Genomic DNA, 22,518 nt, shown 5'->3' on the forward strand with positions numbered 1-22,518 from the left:
TAATTTAGTAATAGGTGAAAAACCATCCTTACAAAGGTGTTAATCAGAGACTTGGCTTTGTGGACACTTTTCAGAGAACAAATTTGTTAGCATAAAAATAAAGCCAGAAAATGAAGAGCTGTTTAATCACTCAATTGGATTTTTCTGCCAGCATATTTTTTTTCTCTGCAACCCACTGCTAAATTGTGCTTCCTAGCTGTTTTTATAAAATCACTGAATCAAATCTAACTCTGATTACATCAGGGAAGGCCAGGTACCCACACCATAACAGGGGGTTTGAAATTTTGACTTGTCGACTTAAATATCACCAAAATCTGATCACAAGGTCAATTACGTCCCTGGGTGGGATTGAACCACCAACCTTTTGGTTAATAGCCAAACACACTAACCGATTGCGCCACAGAGACACTTTGCAAAAAGTACATACTGACAAAGGCTAATAAGCATTCATCTAGAACGTTTCCTAGAAAAACTTAAAAAAGTCAATAATCTGGAGAGTTTTTGTAAAATGTTTCTTCCATCAACCAACGAAGAAACACATTGGTACTTTCCCATGATGAGTGAGTGCTTCAGGATCTCTTGCACTTACATGTGCAGCAGAGTACTGCAATGGAAGCATGCTGGGCCGATAACCCAGAGGTAGGCAGATAGAAACTATCCTCTGCTATATGCATTTTTTTTTAATTAAAGTAATCCAAAATTGGGATTGATATTTTAGCTCTTTTATTTTTACTTAAAGTACAATAACTTTTACCATTTTAATTTGTTTAATAGTATATTGACAGTATTGTTTTCTTTCAAAAATCCACTTAATTTTCTTTACCCTATTATTAAAATGGTAATTGACAAAAACAAACTACATTGTCACCAGAAGAGCAATACAAAATGTACAAGTGATATATTAAAATCATCTTTCCAGGTTGAATTTCAATGATGCATTGGGGCAACGATTTTGTGAGAAACATCTTCACCCTTAAATAAAGATTTTCTTAATTCCTTACCTGTGTGCTAATTAGATATCACCTTGTTTTCACATTAAACAGACTTCCACATGAGAAAGCAGCAAGGATGCAGTGGCGTTAATGTTTCCTGGTGTCAACCTGTATTATTTCAGTAGACATTGAAATGAGGATGCATCTTGCTGCCTTTCCAATGAAGCAAGTTTAATTTAGTAATAGGTGAAAAACCATCCTTACAAAGGTGTTAATCAGAGACTTGGCTTTGTGGACACTTTTCAGAGAACAAATTTGTTAGCATAAAAATAAAGCCAGAAAATGAAGAGCTGTTTAATCACTCAATTGGATTTTTCTGCCAGCATATTTTTTTTCTCTGCAACCCACTGCTAAATTGTGCTTCCTAGCTGTTTTTATAAAATCACGGAATCAGATCTAACTCTGATTACATCAGGGAAGGCCAGCTACCCACACCATAACAGGGGGTTTGAAATTTTGACTTGTCGACTTAAATATCACCAAAATCTGATCACAAGGTCAATTACGTCCCTGGGTGGGATTGAACTACCAACCTTTTGGTTAATAGCCGAACACACTAACCGATTGCGCCACAGATACACTTTGCAAAAAGTACGTACTGACAAAGGCTAATAAGCATTCATCTAGAACGTTTCCTAGAAAAACTTTAAAAAGTCAATAATCTGGAGAGTTTTTGTAAGATGTTTCTTCCATCAACCAACGAAGAAACACATTGGTACTTTCCCATGATGAGTGAGTGCTTCAGGATCTCTTGCACTTACATGTGCAGCAGAGTACTGCAATGGAAGCATGCTGGGCCCATAACCCAGAGGTAGGTAGATTGAAACTATCCTTTGCTATATGCATTTTTTTTGTTAATTAAAGTAATCCAAAACTGGGATTGATATTTTTGCTCTTTTATTTTTACTTAAAGTACAATAACTTTTACAATTTTAATTTGTTTTAATAGTATATTGACAGTATTGTTTTATTTCAAAAATCCACTTAATTTTCTTTACCCTATTATTAAAATGGTAATTGACAAAAACAAACTACATTGTCACCAGAAGAGCAATACAAAATGTACAAGTGATATATTAAAATCATCTTTCCAGGTTGAATTTCAATGATGCATTGGGGCAACGATTTTGTGAGAAACATCTTCACCCTTAAATAAAGATTTTCTTAATTCCTTACCTGTGTGCTAATTAGATATCACCTTGTTTTCACATTAAACAGACTTCCACATGAGAAAGCAGCAAGGATGCAGTGGCGTTAATGTTTCCTGGTGTCAACCTGTATTATTTCAGTAGACATTGAAATGAGGATGCATCTTGCTGCCTTTCCAATGAAGCAAGTTTAATTTAGTAATAGGTGAAAAACCATCCTTACAAAGGTGTTAATCAGAGACTTGGCTTTGTGGACACTTTTCAGAGAACAAATTTGTTAGCATAAAAATAAAGCCAGAAAATGAAGAGCTGTTTAATCACTCAATTGGATTTTTCTGCCAGCATATTTTTTTTCTCTGCAACCCACTGCTAAATTGTGCTTCCTAGCTGTTTTTATAAAATCACTGAATCAAATCTAACTCTGATTACATCAGGGAAGGCCAGGTACCCACACCATAACAGGGGGTTTGAAATTTTGACTTGTCGACTTAAATATCACCAAAATCTGATCACAAGGTCAATTACGTCCCTTGGTGGGATTGAAACACCAACCTTTTGGTTAATAGCCGAACACACTAACCGATTGCGCCACAGAGACACTTTGCAAAAAGTACATACTGACAAAGGCTAATAAGCATTCATCTAGAACGTTTCCTAGAAAAACTTAAAAAAGTCAATAATCTGGAGAGTTTTTGTAAGATGTTTCTTTCATCAACCAACGAAGAAACACATTGGTACTTTCCCATGATGAGTGAGTGCTTCAGGATCTCTTGCACTTACATGTGCAGCAGAGTACTGCAATGGAAGCATGCTGGGCCGATAACCCAGAGGTAGGCAGATTGAAACTATCCTCTGCTATATGCATTTTTTTTTAATTAAAGTAATCCAAAATTGGGATTGATATTTTAGCTCTTTTATTTTTACTTAAAGTACAATAACTTTTACCATTTTAATTTGTTTAATAGTATATTGACAGTATTGTTTTCTTTCAAAAATCCACTTAATTTTCTTTACCCTATTATTAAAATGGTAATTGACAAAAACAAACTACATTGTCACCAGAAGAGCAATACAAAATGTACAAGTGATATATTAAAATCATCTTTCCAGCTTGAATTTCTATGATGCATTGGGGCAACGATTTTGTGAGAAACATCTTCACCCTTAAATAAAGATTTTCTTAATTCCTTACCTGTGTGCTAATTAGATATCACCTTGTTTTCACATTAAACAGACTTCCACATGAGAAAGCAGCAAGGATGCAGTGGCGTTAATGTTTCCTGGTGTCAACCTGTATTATTTCAGTAGATATTGAAATGACGATGCATCTTGCTGCCTTTCCAATGAAGCAAGTTTAATTTAGTAATAGGTGAAAAACCATCCCTACAAAGGTGTTAATCAGATACTTGGCTTTGTGGACACTTTTCAGAGAACAAATTTGTTAGCTTAAAAATAAAGCCAGAAAATGAAGAGCTGTTTAATCACTCAATTGGATTTTTTTGCCAGCATATTTCTTTTTCTCTGCAACCCACTGCTAAATTGTGCTTCCTAGCTGTTTTTTTTTTATAAAATCACTTAATCAAATCTAACTCTGATTACATCAGAGAAGGCCAGGTACCCTACACCATAAGAGGGGGTTTGAAATTTTGACTTGTCTACTTAAAGATCACCAAAATCTGATAACAAGGTAAATTACGTCCCTGGGTGGGATTGAACCACCAACCTTTTGGTTAATAACCAAACACGCTAACTGATTGCGCCACAGAGACACTTTGCAAACGTATGTTCTGACAAACGCTAATAAGCATTCATCTAGAACGTTTCCTAGAAAAACTTTAAAAGTCAATAATCTGGAGAGTTTTTGTAAGATGTTTCTTCCATCAATCAACGAAGAAACACATTGGTACTTTCCCATGATGAGTGAGTGCTTCAGGATTTCTTGCACTTACATGTGCAGCAGAGTACTGCAATGAAAGCATTCTGGGCCCATAACCCAGAGGTAGGCAGATTGAAACTATCCTCTGCTATATGCATACTATATTATTGCATACTATGCAATAATGTTTCAATTTGCATTACCCAGCAGAATTAGCTTTGCATATATAGATATAGTGCAGCAGAATATATTGGTGGTTGTAGTCAATTGTAATTACCTGTAGGTGACAAGAAGAGAAGAAACGTAAATTCACAATCGACATCAGCTGAAGATAAATTGATACTGATTGAACGCTGCTGTTATGTGTCAATTTTATCACGCTTTGATAAAAATGCACGCTTAGATCAATAAATGCACAGCCAAATGGCTTTGCACAGCCTACACCATTGGACTTAAGTAGAAGACTATTACAAGTGAAACCAATAATTGAAATCTGTAACCACCCCCCACCCCCTCAAATGCCAGGCAATAAATTACCTTAAAAACAACAACCAGGCATTCCACAAAGATTAAACTGGGTCTATATCATTCAAAACTTTAAAAAAGTACTTCAAAATCACATACTATGCAATAATGTTTCAATTTGCATTACCCAGCAGAATTAGCATTGCATATATAGATATAGTGCAGCAGAATATAATGGTGGTTGTAGTCAATTGTAATTACTCAGCAGAATTAGCTTTGCATATATAGATATAGTGCAGCAGAATATATTGGTGGTTGTAGTCAATTGTAATTACCCAGCAGAATTAGCTTGCATATATAGATATAGTGCAGCAGAATATATTGGTGGTTGTATTCAATTGTAATTACCCAGCAGAATTAGCTTTGCATATATATAGTGCAGCAGAATATATTGGTGGTTGTAGTCAATTGTAATTACCCAGCAGCAGCTCTACTGCACTCAACATCACCAGTGCTCACAATATATATAATGCTATATACTATGCCATAGTGGTGCTTACTATATAACACCTCCTACTGCGTTCCCCCTGGCAATGAGCATGACACCCAGAGAGTGAAACCCCTGGCAATGAGCATGACACCCAGCACGTGAAACTCTTGGCATTGAGCAGTTTTTGTAAAAGTAATTAGAAGCTTTACTGTAGGGCATAGTGTATCACAGATATTGTGGTGAGTGACATAATATGTTCCAAAGGGCATTAATGTGTGGGGCTTAACATGGTGGAAATGACTGTACTTTTTTCCCTGTGGTGGCCGAGGTCTGTTGGTGCAGGGTCAAGAACTGGGGTGTAAGGTAGTCTTTGCCTGAAAGGCTACGCCCATTTTATGGAGACCATACCCATTTTTGCGAGGTCACGCCCCCCCATCCCGTCCGGAGCGCTCATGCAAATATAGTTTTTTTTATATATATATATGGGGGAGGGGCACAATTTTTAATGCCAATGGTGGCGGGGGGCACGCATTTTTAAATCTCGCATTTGAAGCCAAATTGTTTAGAAACACCCCTGCAAGAAAATATCTGCAAATCCAATGTTACCATAAGTGTGGCATATACCTGCGCTTGCTCGCGGGGTGAGAACATCTCCCTAATTTAATTCAGCGATATGAATAGAGGTTGTGCAGCAGCCACAGAAAGGGTTAATCTCTGCAGCTTGTCACTAAATTACATTGTGGCAATTTTAGCTGGGAGCTGCAATAATTACTCTAATACATAACACAACCAACACTTCTATATTCACACAATATACTGCATGGTGAATATAGAAGTGGTGCTTGCTAAACAGCACCTCCTACTGCATTCCACATCACCGCTGGTCACACTCATATCAGGCCCATAATGCTGTATACTATGCCATAGTGGTGCTTACTATATAACACCAGGTGCTGTGCAGTGGTCAAAACACACTAACTGGTCCCATGCTGTTGTTGAACTAAAGGCCTATACACACGATGAGATTCGGTCTATGCTAATAGGTTTAAAAAGGTTACATAAAAGCTACTTTGGGGTATATGCAATTCACGGCGAATCGCGGCAAATTATGGCCGTTTTTAAATTCGACACAATTCGACATGTGAATTCCGGCAGGTGGCTGCCGGAATTCACCATATTCAATGAAAAACGGATTCGACAGTCCCGCGGGCGAAAAACGGACAATTTGACGTATTTTGCCGCGAATTAAAAAAACGGGAAAAAACGGAAAAAACACGGAAAAAAAAATGGCGTGGGGTCCCCCCTCCAAAGCATAACCAGCCTCGGGCTCTTCGAGCTGGTCCTGGTTCCAAAAATGCGGGGGGAAAATTGGGCAGGGATCCCCCGTATTTTTAAAACCAGCACCGGGCTCTGCGCCTGGTGCTGGTGCAAAAAATACGGGGGACAAAAAGAGTAGGGGTCCCCCGTATTTTTTACACCAGCATCGGGCTCCACTAGCTGGACAGATAATGCCACAGCCGGGGGTCACTTTTATGCAGTGCCCTGCGGCCGTGGCATTAAATATCCAACTAGTCACCCCTGGCCGGGGTACCCTGGGGGAGTGGGGACCCCTTCAATCAAGGGGTCCCCAGCCACCCAAGGGCAAGGGGTGAAGCCCGAGGCTGTCCCCCCCATCCAATGGCTGCGGATGGGAGGCTGATAGCCTAGAGTAAAATGACAAGAATATTGTTTTTTCCAGAAGAACTACAAGTCCCAGCAAGCCTCCCCCGCATACTGGTACTTGGAGAACCACAAGTACCAGCATGCGGGAGAAAAACGGGCCCGCTGGTACCTGTAGTTCTACTGGGGAAAAAATACCCAAATAAAAACAGGACACAGACACCGTGACAGTAAAACTTTATTACACACTGCCGACACATTCATACTTACCTATGTTGACACGCCGACTGCCACGGTCTCCGACGATCCGAGGGTACCTGTGAAAAAAATTATACTCACCTTCCAGCGTCCAGAGGTACATCCACGTCCAGAGATACATCCACGTACTTGGCAAAAAAAGAAAACGGACACACGGACCACCGGACTGAAAGGGGTCCCATGCTGACACATGAGACCCCTTACCCCGAATGCCGGGACACCACGTGACTCCTGTCACTGAAGTCCCTTCAGCCAATCAGGAAGCGCTACTTCCGTGGCGCTCACCTGATTGGCTGTGCGCTGTCTGTGCTGTGACAGCGCATCGCACAGCTCCGTCCATTATATTCAATGGTGGGAACTTAGCGGCTAGCGGTGAGGTCACCCGCCGGTCAGCGGCTGACCGCGGGTAACCCCACCGCTGACGGCAAAGTTCCCACCATTGAAACTAATGGACCGAGCTGTGCGATGCGCTGTCACAGCACAGACAGCGCACAGCCAATCAGGTGAGCGCCACGGAAGTAGGCGGCGGCTTAGCGTGTGTAACTCTGCTAAATTCGCCTTGCGACCGATCAACTCGGAATGAGGGCCTATATTTCTTTATATAATGGACACCTCAGTTTCTATTCATTCATGTCCTGCCCCCTACTCTGTCAGACCCCTTCCCCTCTACTTTTCTGACCCCAAACGCCACTCATTCTTGTTGAGTGCTGGTGGGCCCATTCAGAATTTTGCTATGGGGACCACAAAGGTCTAGTTACGTCACTGGGCAGGGTTATAGAGGAGGCGGTGCAAGGCATCCTGGGAACAGTCAAAGCTTTAGCCTGTTGGTGCCTTGGATCAAGATCCAACTCTACACCCCTATGTTAGTGTAGTGCCTTTTGGGGTTAAGGTTTTACAGAAAGTTACAGGTTTTTTTAATTTAGTAAAATATGCCCCATTTTAAAGATAGGGCATTTAAATTTGTTGCACCTGTGCAGTACATAGCAGCCTGCAGGGCATGTACAGTGGCTTCATTTGGGTGCACATACATTGCCGGCTCCTGGTCGCAAACTGAAATTATTGTGTGTAAGTGTAATTAGCGGTGTTTATGTCATACAGGGGGGTGGGGGAGGTTTGTGGTTGGTGGGGGGCACGCTGTGTGATTATTATCCTGCATCTATACATACATGCGCTGACACCTGGACATACACTGATGTACCCACACCTAATATCCATACATACACACCCTGACACCTGGACATACACTAACATTCCCACACCTGCATCTATACATACACACGCTGACACCTGGACATACACCAACATACAAGCACCTGCATCTATATATACACGCGCTGACAAATGGACATACACCGACGTACCCACACTTGCATCTATACATACATGCACTGACATCTGGACATACAAGCACCTGCATCTATACATACACGCGCTGACATCTGAACCTACACTGACGTTCCCACACCTGCATCTATACATACACATTCTGACACCTGGACATACACAGACGTACCCTCACCTGTATCTATACATACACGCGTTGACACCTGGACGCACACCGACGTACACACACCTACATCTATATATGCATGGATGCAAATGTGGGTACGTTGTAGCATACCGCTGTGTTTCACCAACCATCACAGCGCTCTCCCCCTGTTTTCTTTCATTACTCACGTGAGTTACATATGAACTTTAACTGCAGTAAATAAGAGGCGTTGGTTACAACTGTTGCTGTTCATCCACAAGAAGGAATTTAATGTATCAATTACAATTGGAAAGTAACGATTTAATTACAACAGCTGTATCCAGGAGGATTTTTTGGACACTTTAATAGACATTCCGTTGTCATCAAGGGCAATATGAAATAGATACTGATTACATTTAGATATGGATAGTGGTGCCTATATATGTTGACTCCATTGTATTTTGTTGAATGTGGGTTTCTTCTGTCTATATATATTTTTTTTAAAATAAAGAGCTTGTATATTCTATTTTTTGCGCTCCCTTGATAACAAGTGTGATTATCTTTAAAATTTGGTTTATTATTGGTAGAACAGTACTAACTATGGGAGCAGCATTTTATAATATATGGTAAAAATTAATAGATGTATAAAGATTAAATAAGCAACAAATTGGTGAAATAGATAAGTTTTGATAGGAGCGCTGGGTTCTATATATATATATATATTGACATTTGGTTATATATATGTATAGACTTTATAAATTCTTGACAGAGATGTGCCTGAGCAGCAGCCCTCCCCAGCCCTATCTCAAATCATACTTATTTTGCATAGGAGATACCATGGTCATGAAGATTGTTCTCCCAGGGTGAGGTTCATTCATTGCATTCTGGGTATGCTGATCCCTGTGATTTCCCCAAATGTGGGAAACTGGACTGCATTATTTGTGGTAGTGAGGTACTGTGTTTGTGCTTTCCTCTGGTCAGCTCTGGTAAAAGTCAGATTTCTTTATCTCAGATCTTCCTCTAGCCTTGTTCTTCTTTCGAGAGTTCCCTTGTGCTGCCTCAGTTGGATCTCCTTCACTTGACAGGGGGGTGCCCGAGCAGCGACCCTCCCCAGCTCTAGCCCAACTCCTACTTACCTGCCAGGTGAGATACTATGATCATGAAGGTGCTTCTCCCAGGGCAAGGCTCACCCATTGCACTCTGGGTGTGCTGCTCCTGCGGTTTCCCCAAATGTTGGACACTTGACTGCATAATTTGTGTTTCCCCTGGTCGGCTCTCGTATAATATAGATCTCTTTGTCTCAGGTCTCTCTCCAGCCTAGTTTGCTGTCTGTTTCCACTTCTCTTTTCTTGAGCCACTCCCTTCTATGCCCTTGCTCACTATCCTGACTTCTCCAGTCTGCTTACTTTGTGCCTTCCAACGCACAATACAAACTACAGGTAGTGCTGCAGGGCCCACGCCCTTTTACTTGCCTTACAGAGCAGCTCTGGAGCTGTTACAGTGCCCAGCTGCTGCAAGAAATCAGCTTGAATGCTTCAGGGGCTGGGGCATAGCCAACATGAGCCCCACACCGAAGGAGGGTGGAGGTGTTTAATGTGAACTAGGGGTCATCCAAGCGCCGCAAAAGGCCGCCATGCCCTGCACGCCCCTTTTCTCTTTTCATATGCAGACGAGGGTTGACGCCAACTTTGACCCACTGCTTGGATGACATCACCATATGCAAATCCATCTGCTGCAGGCCTTCCCCCAGGAATGCTTGCACTAGTTGTTGCATTTGGTTTGTTGTTTGGGGGTGCTTCAGTATTAGGCAGCCTTCTGCCCTCCCATGTTCATCTGAAAATATGTGTTCTCCCTGCAGTTGTTGTCCCCAGATGAGAGTTTCCTTATGCTGCCTCAGTCGTTAACCGTGGCTGGATCTTATTGGCACTCGCGGTCGGGATATTCCTCCCTGCCGTGGGGTAGAGACCTCCTTTTGCTCGGTCTCAAATTGCTTTTTCCCCTTCACCGCTGTCTTTACATCAGACGTCCGCCGTGATGTAGCTCGTTCATGAATGGGCTTATATCTCAGCAATCAGAGTGTCTGGTAGTCACCTTCCTTACGCGTTTCTCCGCTGTTATCCAAGAGCGGTTTCGTCAGAGGATACATCAGCAGCCTAGCAGGCTCTTTTTAAAATGCACCGGACCAATAGCATTACTAATTAGTTGATTGGATATATACATGTACTAATTGGATGCATACATGTAATGACTCACATATGGAACAACTTTCTAATTGCAATTGCACATATAAAGGCATTTCATAATATAAAAATAAGCAACATGGTGATTAAAAATAATAATAAAATAAGCAACAAGGTGGTTTAAAAAATAACAGAAAATATATAATCTATATACAGATTAACCTCTAATCTTTCAATCAATACCTCATCTCTATAATCACATACACATAATTCAGAGACCCAGCACTAAGGATCCCCATTTACTTATATAAAACCTTTTAGGGTAACATAAATCCAACACACTACTAAAGCAGCTCTTGTGGCGCAGGGGAAACATCACCTGCACTCTATGCAGCGAGTCCCATGTTCGAATCCAACCCGCTCAGCTTAACATCCATATTATTTATTTACTTTTAATGGGATCATTCTATCAATTCATTTTTACCTTTAATTTTTGTTAATATTATTTCTATATTTCATTATTTTAACCCCTGGAATAATTACATTGCTGCTTAAACAACAAAAAGAATTGAAGAAAGAATAATTATTAAACAGACAATTTAAGGATTCGAAGATTTAAAGATTTAAAGATGTAAAAATTTAAAACAGGGAGGGGGGGGGGGGGAGGGAGGGGGGCCTTTTGGGAGAAGGAGGGAAAAAAAATAAAAAAATAAAAAATATATATATATATAGAACCAAGAGAAAGTGTAAAAAGAGGATGGAGGAAGAAATCTGATGTTCATCATTACTAGTGGATTTTACTAAAGAACTTTAAAGGAACACACACAACAGGATTATACAGTTTCATACTAAGAGGAATGCTGTTCCCAAAATAGCTACTTCTAATAATTTTGTTTATTTATTAAACATACAATAAATGGATATTCAATAAATAATATATTAGGTAAATCAATAGATAAAATCTTCAGAGACTGCCAATGTTGTTCAGTTCGATGCTCTCAATCAGACCATCAGGTGTAGGGGTACCCAAAGAAAAAATCCAAAATGCCTCCCTTGTCAAGTAAAGGAGATTCAACTGAGGCAGCACAAGGGAACTCTCATCTGGGGACAACAACTGCAGGGAGAACACATATTTTCAGATGAACATGGGAGGGCAGAAGGCTGCCTAATACTGAAGCACCCCCAAACAACAAACCAAATGCAACAACTAGTACAAGCATTCCTTGGGGAAGGTCTGCAGAAGATGGAATTGCATACGGTGATGTCATCCAAGCAGTGGGCCAAAGTTGGCTGGAACCCTTATCTGCATATGAAAAGAGAAAAGGGGTATGCAGGGCATGGCGGCCTTTTGCTGCGCTTGGATGACCCCTAGTTCGCATTAAACACCCCCACCCTCCTTCGGTGTGGGGCTCATGTTGGCCATGCCCCAGCCCCTGAAGCATTCAAGCTGATTTCTTGCAGCAGCTGGGCACTGTAACAGCTCCAGAGCTGCTCTGTAAGGCAACTAAAAGGGTGTGGGCCCTGCAGCACTACCTGTAGTTCGCATTGTGCGTTGGAAGGCACAAAGTAAGCAGACGGGAGAAGTCAGGGTAGTGCGCAAGGGCATAGAAGGGAGCGGCTCAAGAAAAGAGAAGTGGAAACAGTCAGCAAACTAGGCAGGAGAGAGACCTGAGACAAAGAGATCTGAATTATATGAGAGCCGACCAGGGGAAACACAAATTATGCAGTCAAGTTTCCCACATTTGGGGAATTCAAAGGGGCAGCACACCCAGAGTGCAATGGGTGAGCCTTGCCCTGGGAGAAGCACCTACATGATCATAGTATCTCACCTGGCAGGTAAGTAGGAGTTGGGCTAGAGCTGGGGAGGGTCGCTGCTCGGGCACCCCCCTGTCAAGTGAAGGAGATCCAACTGAGGCAGCACAAGGGAACTCTCGAAAGAAGAACAAGGCTAGAGGAAGATCTGAGACAAAGAAATCTGACTTTTACCAGAGCTGACCAGAGGAAAGCACAAACACAGTCCCCCACTACCACAAATAATGCAGTCGAGTTTCCCACATTTGGGGAAATCACAGGGGTCAGCATACCCAGAATGCAATGAATGAACCTCACCCTGGGAGAACAATCTTCATGACCATGGTATCTCCTATGCAAAATAAGTATGATTTGGGATAGGGCTGGGGAGGGCCGCTGCTCAGGCATATCTCTGTCAAGTAAAGGAGATTCAACTGAGGCAGCACAAGGGAACTCTCATCTGGGGACAACAACTGCAGGGAGAATACATATTTTCAAATGAACATGGGAGGGCAGAAGGCTGCCTAATACTGAAGCACCCCCAAACAACAAACCAAATGCAACAACTAGTACAAGCATTCCTGGGGGAAGGTCTGCAGAAGACGGATTTGCATACAGTGATGTCATCCAAGCAGTGGGCCAAAGTTGGCTGGAACCCTCATCTGCATATGAAAAGAGAAAAGGGGTATGCAGGGCATGGCGGCCTTTTGCGGCGCTTGGATGACCCTTAGTTCGCATTAAACACCCCCACCCTCCTTCGGTGTGGGGCTCATGTTGGCAATGCCCCAGCATTCAAGCTGATTTCTTGCAGCAGCTTGGCACTGTAACAGCTCCAGAGCTGCTCTGTAAGGCAAGTAACAGGTTGTGGGCCATGCAGCACTACCTGTAGTTTGCATTGTGCATTGGAAGGCACAAAGTAAGCAGACAGGAGAAGTCAGGATAGTGCACAAGGGTATAGAAGGGAGGGGCTCAAAAAAAAAGAAGTGGAAACAGACAGCAAACTAGGCTGGAGAGAGACCTTAGACAAAGAGATCTGAATTATATGAAAGCCGACCAGTGGAAACACAAATTATGCAGTCAAGTTTCCCACATTTGGGGAAATCACAGGGGCAGCACACCCAGAGTGCAATGGGTGAGCCTTGCCCTGGGAGAAGCACCTTCATGATCATAGTATCTCACCTGGCAGGTAAGTAGGAGTTGGGCTAGAGCTGGGGAGGGTCGCTGCTCGGGCACCCCCCTGTCAAGTGAAGGAGATCCAACTGAGGCAGCACAAGGGAACTCTCGAAAGAAGAACAAGGCTAGAGGAAGATCTGAGACAAAGAAATCTGACTTTTACCAGAGCTGACCAGAGGAAAGCACAAACACAGTCCCCCACTACCACAAATAATGCAGTCGAGTTTCCCACATTTGGGGAAATCACAGGGGTCAGCATACCCAGAATGCAATGAATGAACCTCACCCTGGGAGAACAATTTTCATGACCATGGTATCTCCTATGCAAAATAAGTATGATTTGGGATAGGGCTGGGGAGGGCCGCTGCTCAGGCACATCTCTGTCAAGTAAAGGAGATTCAACTGAGGCAACACAAGGGAACTCTCATCTGGGGACAACAACTGCAGGGAGAACACATATTTTCAAATGAACATGGGAGGGCAGAAGGCTGCCTAATACTGAAGCACCCCCAAACAACAAACCAAATGCAACAACTAGTACAAGCATTCCTGGGGGAAGGTCTGCAGAAGACGGATTTGCATACAGTGATGTCATCCAAGCAGTGGGCCAAAGTTGGCTGGAACCCTCATCTGCATATGAAAAGAGAAAAGGGGTATGCAGGGCATGGCGGCCTTTTGCGGCGCTTGGATGACCCTTAGTTCGCATTAAACACCCCCACCCTCCTTCGGTGTGGGGCTCATGTTGGCAATGCCCCAGCCCCTGAAGCATTCAAGCTGATTTCTTGCAGCATCTGGGCACTGTAACAGCTCCATAGCTGCTCTGTAAGGCAAGTTAAAGGGTGTGGGTCCTGCAGCACTACCTGTAGTTCGCATTGTGCATTGGAAGGCACAAAGTAAGCAGACGGGAGAAGTCAGGATAGTGCGCAAGGGCATAGAAGGGAGCGGCTCAAGAAAAGAGAAGTGGAAACAGACAGCAAACTAGGCTGGAGAGAGACCTGAGACAAAGAGATCTGAATTATACGAGAGCCGACCAGGGGAAACACAAATTATGCAGTCAAGTGTCCCACATTTGGGGAAATCGCAGGAGCAGCACACCCAGAGTGCAATGGGTGAGCCTTGCCCTGGGAGAAGCACCTTCATGATCATAGTATCTCACCTGGCAGGTAAGTAGGAGTTGGGCTATAGCTGGGGAGGGTCGCTGCTCAAGCACCCCTCTGTCAAGTGAAGGAGATCCAACTGAGGCAGCACAAGGGAACTCTCAAAAGAAGAATAAGGCTAGAGGAAGAAATGAGACAAAGAAATCTGACTTTTACCAGAGCTGACCAGAGGAAAGCACAAACACAGTCCCCCACTACTACAAATAATGCAGTCAAGTTTCCCACATTTGGGGAAATCACAGGGGTCAGCATACCCAGAATGCAATGAATGACCCTCACCCTGGGGGAACAATCTTCTTGACCATGGTATCTCCTATACAAAATAAGTATGATTTGAGATAGGGCTAGGGAGGTCCGCTGCTCAGGCACATCTCTGTCAAGTAAAGGAGATTCAACTGAGGCAGCACAAGGGAACTCTCATCTGGGGACAACAACTGCAGGGAGAACACATATTTTCAGATGAACATGGGAGGGCAGAAGGCTGCCTAATACTGAAGCACCCCCAAACAACAAACCAAATGCAACAACTAGTGCAAGCATTCCTGGGGGAAGGCCTGCAGCAGATTGATTTGCATATGGTAATGCCATCCAAGCAGTGGGTCAAAGTTGGCTTCAACCCTCGTCTGCATATGAAAAGAGAAAAGGTGCGTGCAGGGCATGGCGGCCTTTTGCGGCGCTTGGATGACCCCTAGTTCGCATTAAACACCTCCACCCTCCTTCGGTGTGGGGCTCATGTTGGCTATGCCCCAGCCCCTGAAGCATTCAAGCTGATTTCTTGCAGCAGCTGGGCACTGTAACATCCCCAGAGCTGCTCTGTAAGGCAAGTAAAAGGGTGTGGGCCCTGCAGCACTACCTGTAGTTTGCATTGTGCATTGGAAAGCACAAAGTAAGCAGACGGGAGAAGTCAGGATAGTGCGCAAGGGCATAGAAGGGAGCGGCTCAAGAAAAGAGAAGTGGAAACAGACAGCAAACTAGGCTGGAGAGAGACCTGAGACAAAGAGATCTGAATTATACGAGAGCCGACCAGGGGAAACACAAATTATGCAGTCAAGTTTCCCACATTTGGGGAAATCGCAGGAGCAGCACACCCAGAGTGCAATGGGTGAGCCTTGCACTGGGAGTAGCAACTTCCTGATCATAGTATCTCACCTGGCAGGTAAGTAGGAGTTGGGCTAGAGCTGGGGAGGGTCGCTGCTCGGGCACCCCCCAGTCAAGTGAAGGAGATCCAACTGAGGCAGCACAAGGGAACTCTCGAAAGAAGAACAAGGCTAGAGGAAGATCTGAGACAAAGAAATCTGACTTTTACCAGAGCTGACCAGAGGAAAGCACAAACACAGTCCCCCACTATCACAAATAATGCAGTCGAGTTTCCCACATTTGGGGAAATCACAGGGGTCAGCATACCCAGAATGCAATGAATGAACCTCACCCTGGGAGAACAATCTTCATGACCATGGTATCTCCTATGCAAAATAAGTATGATTTGGGATAGGGCTGGGGAGGGCCGCTGCTCAGGCATATATCTGTCAAGTAAAGAAGATTCAACTGAGGCAGCACAAGGGAACTCTCATCTGGGGACAACAACTGCAGGGAGAACACATATTTTCAAATGAACATGGGAGGGCAGAAGGCTGCCTAATACTGAAGCACCCCCAAACAACAAACCAAATGCAACAACTAGTACAAGCATTCCTGGGGGAAGGTCTGCAGAAGACGGATTTGCATACAGTGATGTCATCCAAGCAGTGGGCCAAAGTTGGCTGGAACCCTCATCTGCATATGAAAAGAGAAAAGGGGTATGCAGGGCATGGCGGCCTTTTGCTGCGCTTAGATGACCCTTAGTTCGCATTAAACACCCCCACCCTCCTTCGGTGTGGGGCTCATGTTGGCAATGCCCCAGCCCCTGAAGCATTCCAGCTGATTTCTTGCAGCAGCTGGGCACTGTAACAGCTCCAGAGCTGCTCTGTAAGGCAACTAAAAGGGTGTGGGCCCTGCAGCACTACCTGTAGTTCGCATTGTGCGTTGGAAGGCACAAAGTAAGCAGACGGGAGAAGTCAGGATAGTGCGCAAGGGCATAGAAGGGAGCGGCTCAAGAAAAGAGAAGTGGAAACAGACAGCAAACTAGGCTGGAGAGAGACCTGAGACAAAGAGATCTGAATTATACGAGAGCCGACCAGAGGAAACACAAATTATGCAGTCAAGTGTCCCACATTTGGGGAAATCGCAGGAGCAGCACACCCAGAGTGCAATGGGTGAGCCTTGCCCTGGGAGAAGCACCTTCCTGATCATAGTATCTCACCTGGCAGGTAAGTAGGAGTTGGGCTAGAGCTGGGGAGGGTCGCTGCTCGGGCACCCCCCTGTCAAGTGAAGGAGATCCAACTGAGGCAGCACAAGGGAACTCTCGAAAGAAGAACAAGGCTAGAGGAAGATCTGAGACAAAGAAATCTGACTTTTACCAGAGCTGACCAGAGGAAAGCACAAACACAGTCCCCCACTACCACAAATAATGCAGTCGAGTTTCCCACATTTGGGGAAATCACAGGGGTCAGCATACCCAGAATGCAATGAATGAACCTCACCCTGGGAGAACAATCTTCATGACCATGGTAACTCCTATGCAAAATAAGTATGATTTGGGATAGGGCTGGGGAGGGCCGCTGCTCAGGCATATCTCTGTCAAGTAAAGGAGATTCAACTGAGGCAGCACAAGGGAACTCTCATCTGGGGACAACAACTGCAGGGAGAACACATATTTTCAAATGAACATGGGAGGGCAGAAGGCTGCCTAATACTGAAGCACCCCCAAACAACAAACCAAATGCAACAACTAGTACAAGCATTCCTGGGGGAAGGTCTGCAGAAGACGGATTTGCATACAGTGATGTCATCCAAGCAGTGGGCCAAAGTTGGCTGGAACCCTCATCTGCATATGAAAAGAGAAAAGGGGTATGCAGGGCATGGCGGCCTTTTGTGGCGCTTGGATGACCCTTAGTTCGCATTAAACACCCCCACCCTCCTTCGGTGTGGGGCTCATGTTGGCAATGCCCCAGCCCCTGAAGCATTCAAGCTGATTTCTTGCAGCAGCTGGGCACTGTAACAGCTCCAGAGCTGCTCTGTAAGGCAAGTAAAAGGGTGTGGGTCCTGCAGCACTACCTGTAGTTCGCATTGTGCATTGGAAGGCACAAAGTAAGCAGACGGGAGAAGTCAGGATAGTGCGCAAGGGCATAGAAGGGAGCGGCTCAAGAAAAGAGAAGTGGAAACAGACAGCAAACTAGGCTGGAGAGAGACCTGAGACAAAGAGATCTGAATTATACGAGAGCCGACCAGGGGAAACACAAATTATGCAGTCAAGTGTCCCACATTTGGGGAAATCGCAGGAGCAGCACACCCAGAGTGCAATGGGTGAGCCTTGCCCTGGGAGAAGCAGCTTCATGATCATAGTATCTAACCTGGCAGGTAAGTAGGAGTTGGGCTATAGCTGGGGAGGGTCGCTGCTCAAGCACCCTTCTGTCAAGTGAAGGAGATCCAACTGAGGCAGCACAAGGGAACTCTCGAAAGAAGAACAAGGCTAGAGGAAGATCTGAGACAAAGAAATCTGACTTTTACCAGAGCTGACCAGAGGAAAGCACAAACACAGTCCCCCACTACCACAAATAATGCAGTCGAGTTTCCCACATTTGGGGAAATCACAGGGGTCAGCATACCCAGAATGCAATGAATGACCCTCACCCTGGGAGAACAATCTTCTTGACCATGGTATCTCCTATGCAAAATAAGTATGATTTGAGATAGGGCTGGGGAGGGCCGCTGCTCAGGCACATCTCTGTCAAGTAAAGGAGATTCAACTGAGGCAGCACAAGGGAACTCTCATCTGGGGACAACAACTGCAGGGAGAACACATATTTTCAGATGAACATGGGAGGGCAGAAGGCTGCCTAATACTGAAGCACCCCCAAACAACAAACCAAATGCAACAACTAGTGCAAGCATTCCTGGGGGAAGGCCTACAGCAGATGGATTTGCATATGGTGATGTCATCCAAGCAGTGGGCCAAAGTTGGCTGGAACCCTCATCTGCATATGAAAAGAGAAAAGGGGTATGCAGGGCATGGCGGCCTTTTGCAGCGCTTGGATGACCCTTAGTTCGCATTAAACACCCCCACCCTCCTTCGGTGTGGGGCTCATGTTGGCAATGCCCCAGCCCCTGAAGCATTCAAGCTGATTTCTCTGCAGCAGCTGGGCACTGTAACAGCTCCAGAGCTGCTCTGTGAGGCAGTTAAAAGGGTGAGGGCCCTGCAGCACTACCTGAAGTTTGCATTGTGTGTTGGAAGGCACAAAGTAAGCAGACGGGAGAAGTTAGGATAGTGCGCAAGGGCATAGAAGGGAGCGGCTCAAGAAAAGAGAAGTGGAAACAGACAGCAAACTAGGCTGGAGAGAGACCTGAGACAAAGAGATCTGAATTATACGAGAGCCGACCAGGGGAAACACAAATTATGCAGTCAAGTTTCCAACATTTGGGGAAATCACAGGGGCAGCACACCCAGAGTGCAATGGGTGAGCCTTGCCCTGGGAGAAGCACCTACATGATCATAGTATCTCACCTGGCAGGTAAGTAGGAGTTGGGCTAGAGCTGGGGAGGGTCGCTGCTCGGGTACCCCCCTGTCAAGTGAAGGAGATCCAACTGAGGCAGCACAAGGGAACTCTCGAAAGAGGAACAAGGCTAGAGGAAGATCTGAGACAAAGAAATCTGATTTTTACCAGAGTTGACCAGAAGAAAGCACAAACACTGTCCCCCACTACCACAAATAATGCAATTGAGTTTCCCACATTTGGGGAAATCACAGGGGTCAGCATACCCAGAATGCAATGAATGAACCTCACCCTGGGAGAACAATCTTCATGACCATGGTATCTCCTATGCAAAATAAGTATGATTTGGGATAGGGCTGGGGAGGGCCGCTGCTCAGGCACATCTCTGTCAAGTAAAGGAGATTCAACTGAGGCAGCACAAGGGAGGACATCTTGCCTCTGTAGAGCCAGTTTGTGCAAGGAGAGATTGATTGATTCTTTTTTGGTGGGGGCCCAAACCAACCAGTCATTTCAGTCAGTCGTGTGGCAGACCCTGTCGCTGAAATGATGGGTTCGTCAATGTTTTTCTTTTCAATCTAAGCACCAGCAGTTTTCTGTAAGCATCTGCTTCGCTATGATGATCAACACGTCACAAGGGAAAACACTCAGGGCTGGAGGCGTAGATCTTAGGACCAGCTGCTACAAGCATGGCAGAGGTGTCACTATCACTGGTGACACCCAGAGAGGCGGCGAGGGAGATTGTAATGCAGTGCGCGCAGATAAGCAGGGCAATGGTAAAAAGGAGGCATGGTCTCATAGGTAGGGGCGTGGCCTGAATCACCATTTTGTTGCTGCGGGTATCCCGGGGGTTGGGGGCTGCACCCGGGGACTAGTGTGTGAGTAGTGCTGGCTCCTGCACAGTGACAGAAACTGGGTGTTGCACGTAATGTCACAGTGAAACACCCATATTCTGTCACTGAAGAAGAGCCGGCACTTTGGTGTCACCCCCCTTGGCGGGTGACACTCGGGTGTGTGCCGCAACCCCGTTGTGATGCCACTGACCCATGGGAAGCTTTACGTGGCTTACCCATGTGTTAGTAGCCCCAAGCATCTTTTGTGTTAGTCCCTGAAGAAAAACTTCAAATATTGTTTATAATTTTGTAATCAATGGGCCTAATTCAGTAAGGATTGCACATTCTGCTAAGTAACAGAATTTGCAATCCTTTGGTTCGCATGCTGGGGCCACCCATCACAGGGCATGGCCACCCAGTATGCCGCCTCCCTTCTTGACCACGCTGAAATTGCAGTCTCAGTGCAGTTCAGCGTGATCATAAAAAATGGTTTAGCCTCCTGTTGGTGCAGACTGTACGTGTGCGCAGGAAGCCGCCACCATTTTTGTGATCGCAGCGGCTGCATGTGATGTCATGCAGCCGCTCTGACCACGCCTCCTGTTTCTCCGTTGAAGCCCTGCCCCCGCACCGCTCCATCTCCGACTTTGAAATGGAGTGTTGCTGACCCCCCCCCCCGCACCGATTGAAAGTCAGAGGCGATCGCATTATCTGCGGGGTGCCACAGAAAATGCAGGCGCATGCGTATGCTCTTAGCAATTTTTGCAGTTGGATTGCTTATTGCAGGCGGGTGGGCTCGGAATTCTTAGCCTTTTCCTCGCACCCCCAGTTGCGGGAGAATGTGAAGGAGGAGCTGTTGACGGGTCACGTTCCGCTTGACTTGACAATTTTCTCACCAGCAGGTCTTTGAACCTCTGCAGACTTGTGTCTGCCGGAAAGAGAGATACAATGTAGGTTTTAAATCTAGGATCGAGCACGGTGGCCAAAATGTAGTGCTCTGATTTCAACAGATTGAATCCTGGTTAAGCGAATTAAGGGCTCCATCCACAAGTTCCACATGCCTAGTGGAATCGCTCTGTTTTAGCTCCTCCTTCAATGTCTCCAGCTTCTTCTGCAAAAGCCTGATGAGGGGAATGACCTGACTAGGGCTGGCAGTGTCTGAACTGACTTCACGTGTGGCAAGTTCAAAGGGTTGCAGAACCTTGCACAACGTTGAAATCATTCTCCACTGCGCTTGAGTCAGGTGCATTCCCCCTCCTTTGCCTATATCGTGGGCAGATGTATAGGCTTGAATGGCCTTTTGCTGCTCCTCCATCCTCTGAAGCATATAGAGGGTTGAATTCCACCTCGTTACCACCTCTTGCTTCAGATGATGGCAGGGCAGGTTCAGGAATGTTTGGTGGTGCTCCAGTCTTCGGCATGCGGTGGCTGAATGCAGAAAGTGGCCCGCAATTCTTCGGGCCACCGACAGCATCTCTTGCACGCCCCTGTCGTTTTTTAAATAATTCTGCACCACAAAGTTCAATGTATGTGCAAAACATGGGACGTGCTGGAATTTGCCCAGATGTAATGCACGCACAATATTGGTGGCGTTGTCCGATGTCACAAATCCCCAGGAGAGTTCAATTGGGGTAAGCCATTTTGCGATGATGTTCCTCAGTTTCCGTAAGAGGTTGTCAGCTGTGTGCCTCTTATGGAAAGCGGTGATACAAAGCGTAGCCTGCCTAGGAACGAGTTGGCAATTGCGAGATGCTGCTACTGGTGCCGCCGCTGCTGTTCTTGCTGCGGGAGGCAATACATCTACCCAGTGGGCTGTCACAGTCATATAGTCCTGAGTCTGCCCTGCTCCACTTAACCACAGACAAGTGGACATTGGGTACAACTGCATTTTTTAGGACACTGGTGACTCTTTTTCTGAGGTCTGTGTACATTTTCGGTATCGCCTGCCTAGAGAAATGGAACCTAGAGGGTATTTGGTACCGGGGACACAGTACCTCAATCAAGTCTCTAGTTGCCTCTAAATTAACGATGGATACCGGAACCACGTTTCTCACCACCCAGACCTGAGTTATCCGCTTTGCAGCAGGATGACTGCTGTGATATTTCATCTTCCTCGCAAAGGACTGTTGGACAGTCAATTGCTTACTGGAAGTAGTACAAGTGGTCTTCCGACTTCCCCTCTGGGATGACGATCGACTCCCAGCAGCAACAACAGCAGCGCCAGCAGCAGTAGGCGTTACACTCAAGGATGCATCGGAGGAATCCCAGGCAGGAGAGGACTCGTCAGACTTGCCAGTGACATGGCCTGCAGGACTATTGGCTCTCCTGTCTAAGGAGGAAATTGACACTGAGGGAGTTGGTGGTGTGGTTTGCAGGAGCTTGGTTACAAGAGGAAGGTGGTCAGTGGACTGCTTCCGCTGTCATCCAAAGTTTTTGAACTTGTCA

At 45.3% G+C, this 22,518-nt stretch overlaps 16 non-coding genes and 2 pseudogenes across 16 annotated transcripts; 2 read left to right on the forward strand and 16 right to left on the reverse strand.

Moving 5' to 3' along the window:
• Positions 1-333: 333 nt before the first annotated feature.
• TRNAN-AUU (transfer RNA asparagine (anticodon AUU)) lies at positions 334-407 on the reverse strand. The gene has a single exon. It is a non-coding gene; the product is annotated as a tRNA-Asn (tRNA).
• Positions 408-3,835: 3,428 nt separating this feature from the next.
• TRNAN-AUU (transfer RNA asparagine (anticodon AUU)) lies at positions 3,836-3,909 on the reverse strand. The gene has a single exon. It is a non-coding gene; the product is annotated as a tRNA-Asn (tRNA).
• Positions 3,910-9,168: 5,259 nt separating this feature from the next.
• LOC134989679 (U1 spliceosomal RNA) lies at positions 9,169-9,332 on the forward strand. Its single transcript, XR_010194787.1, has one exon. It is a non-coding gene; the product is annotated as a U1 spliceosomal RNA (small nuclear RNA).
• Positions 9,333-9,484: 152 nt separating this feature from the next.
• LOC134989688 (U1 spliceosomal RNA) lies at positions 9,485-9,626 on the forward strand (annotated as a pseudogene).
• A 2,612-nt stretch (positions 9,627-12,238) lies between these two features.
• Positions 12,239-12,380, reverse strand: LOC134989686 (U1 spliceosomal RNA; annotated as a pseudogene).
• A 152-nt stretch (positions 12,381-12,532) lies between these two features.
• On the reverse strand, positions 12,533-12,696 carry LOC134989690 (U1 spliceosomal RNA). The gene has a single exon (XR_010194796.1). It is a non-coding gene; the product is annotated as a U1 spliceosomal RNA (small nuclear RNA).
• Positions 12,697-13,358: 662 nt separating this feature from the next.
• LOC134989683 (U1 spliceosomal RNA) lies at positions 13,359-13,521 on the reverse strand. The gene has a single exon (XR_010194791.1). It is a non-coding gene; the product is annotated as a U1 spliceosomal RNA (small nuclear RNA).
• A 152-nt stretch (positions 13,522-13,673) lies between these two features.
• Positions 13,674-13,837, reverse strand: LOC134989677 (U1 spliceosomal RNA). The gene has a single exon (XR_010194785.1). It is a non-coding gene; the product is annotated as a U1 spliceosomal RNA (small nuclear RNA).
• Positions 13,838-14,508: 671 nt separating this feature from the next.
• On the reverse strand, positions 14,509-14,671 carry LOC134989682 (U1 spliceosomal RNA). The gene has a single exon (XR_010194790.1). It is a non-coding gene; the product is annotated as a U1 spliceosomal RNA (small nuclear RNA).
• Positions 14,672-14,823: 152 nt separating this feature from the next.
• Positions 14,824-14,987, reverse strand: LOC134989680 (U1 spliceosomal RNA). Its single transcript, XR_010194788.1, has one exon. It is a non-coding gene; the product is annotated as a U1 spliceosomal RNA (small nuclear RNA).
• Positions 14,988-15,658: 671 nt separating this feature from the next.
• Positions 15,659-15,821, reverse strand: LOC134989685 (U1 spliceosomal RNA). The gene has a single exon (XR_010194793.1). It is a non-coding gene; the product is annotated as a U1 spliceosomal RNA (small nuclear RNA).
• Positions 15,822-15,973: 152 nt separating this feature from the next.
• LOC134989693 (U1 spliceosomal RNA) lies at positions 15,974-16,137 on the reverse strand. Its single transcript, XR_010194798.1, has one exon. It is a non-coding gene; the product is annotated as a U1 spliceosomal RNA (small nuclear RNA).
• A 671-nt stretch (positions 16,138-16,808) lies between these two features.
• On the reverse strand, positions 16,809-16,971 carry LOC134989681 (U1 spliceosomal RNA). Its single transcript, XR_010194789.1, has one exon. It is a non-coding gene; the product is annotated as a U1 spliceosomal RNA (small nuclear RNA).
• Positions 16,972-17,123: 152 nt separating this feature from the next.
• LOC134989678 (U1 spliceosomal RNA) lies at positions 17,124-17,287 on the reverse strand. The gene has a single exon (XR_010194786.1). It is a non-coding gene; the product is annotated as a U1 spliceosomal RNA (small nuclear RNA).
• A 671-nt stretch (positions 17,288-17,958) lies between these two features.
• On the reverse strand, positions 17,959-18,121 carry LOC134989689 (U1 spliceosomal RNA). Its single transcript, XR_010194795.1, has one exon. It is a non-coding gene; the product is annotated as a U1 spliceosomal RNA (small nuclear RNA).
• A 152-nt stretch (positions 18,122-18,273) lies between these two features.
• Positions 18,274-18,437, reverse strand: LOC134989692 (U1 spliceosomal RNA). Its single transcript, XR_010194797.1, has one exon. It is a non-coding gene; the product is annotated as a U1 spliceosomal RNA (small nuclear RNA).
• Positions 18,438-19,109: 672 nt separating this feature from the next.
• Positions 19,110-19,272, reverse strand: LOC134989684 (U1 spliceosomal RNA). Its single transcript, XR_010194792.1, has one exon. It is a non-coding gene; the product is annotated as a U1 spliceosomal RNA (small nuclear RNA).
• A 152-nt stretch (positions 19,273-19,424) lies between these two features.
• Positions 19,425-19,588, reverse strand: LOC134989687 (U1 spliceosomal RNA). Its single transcript, XR_010194794.1, has one exon. It is a non-coding gene; the product is annotated as a U1 spliceosomal RNA (small nuclear RNA).
• Between the last annotated feature and the right edge of the window lie 2,930 nt (positions 19,589-22,518).

The sequence above is a fragment of the Pseudophryne corroboree genome, unplaced genomic scaffold (assembly GCF_028390025.1).
Source record: "Pseudophryne corroboree isolate aPseCor3 unplaced genomic scaffold, aPseCor3.hap2 scaffold_1119, whole genome shotgun sequence".
Taxonomy (NCBI): Eukaryota; Metazoa; Chordata; class Amphibia; order Anura; family Myobatrachidae; genus Pseudophryne; species Pseudophryne corroboree.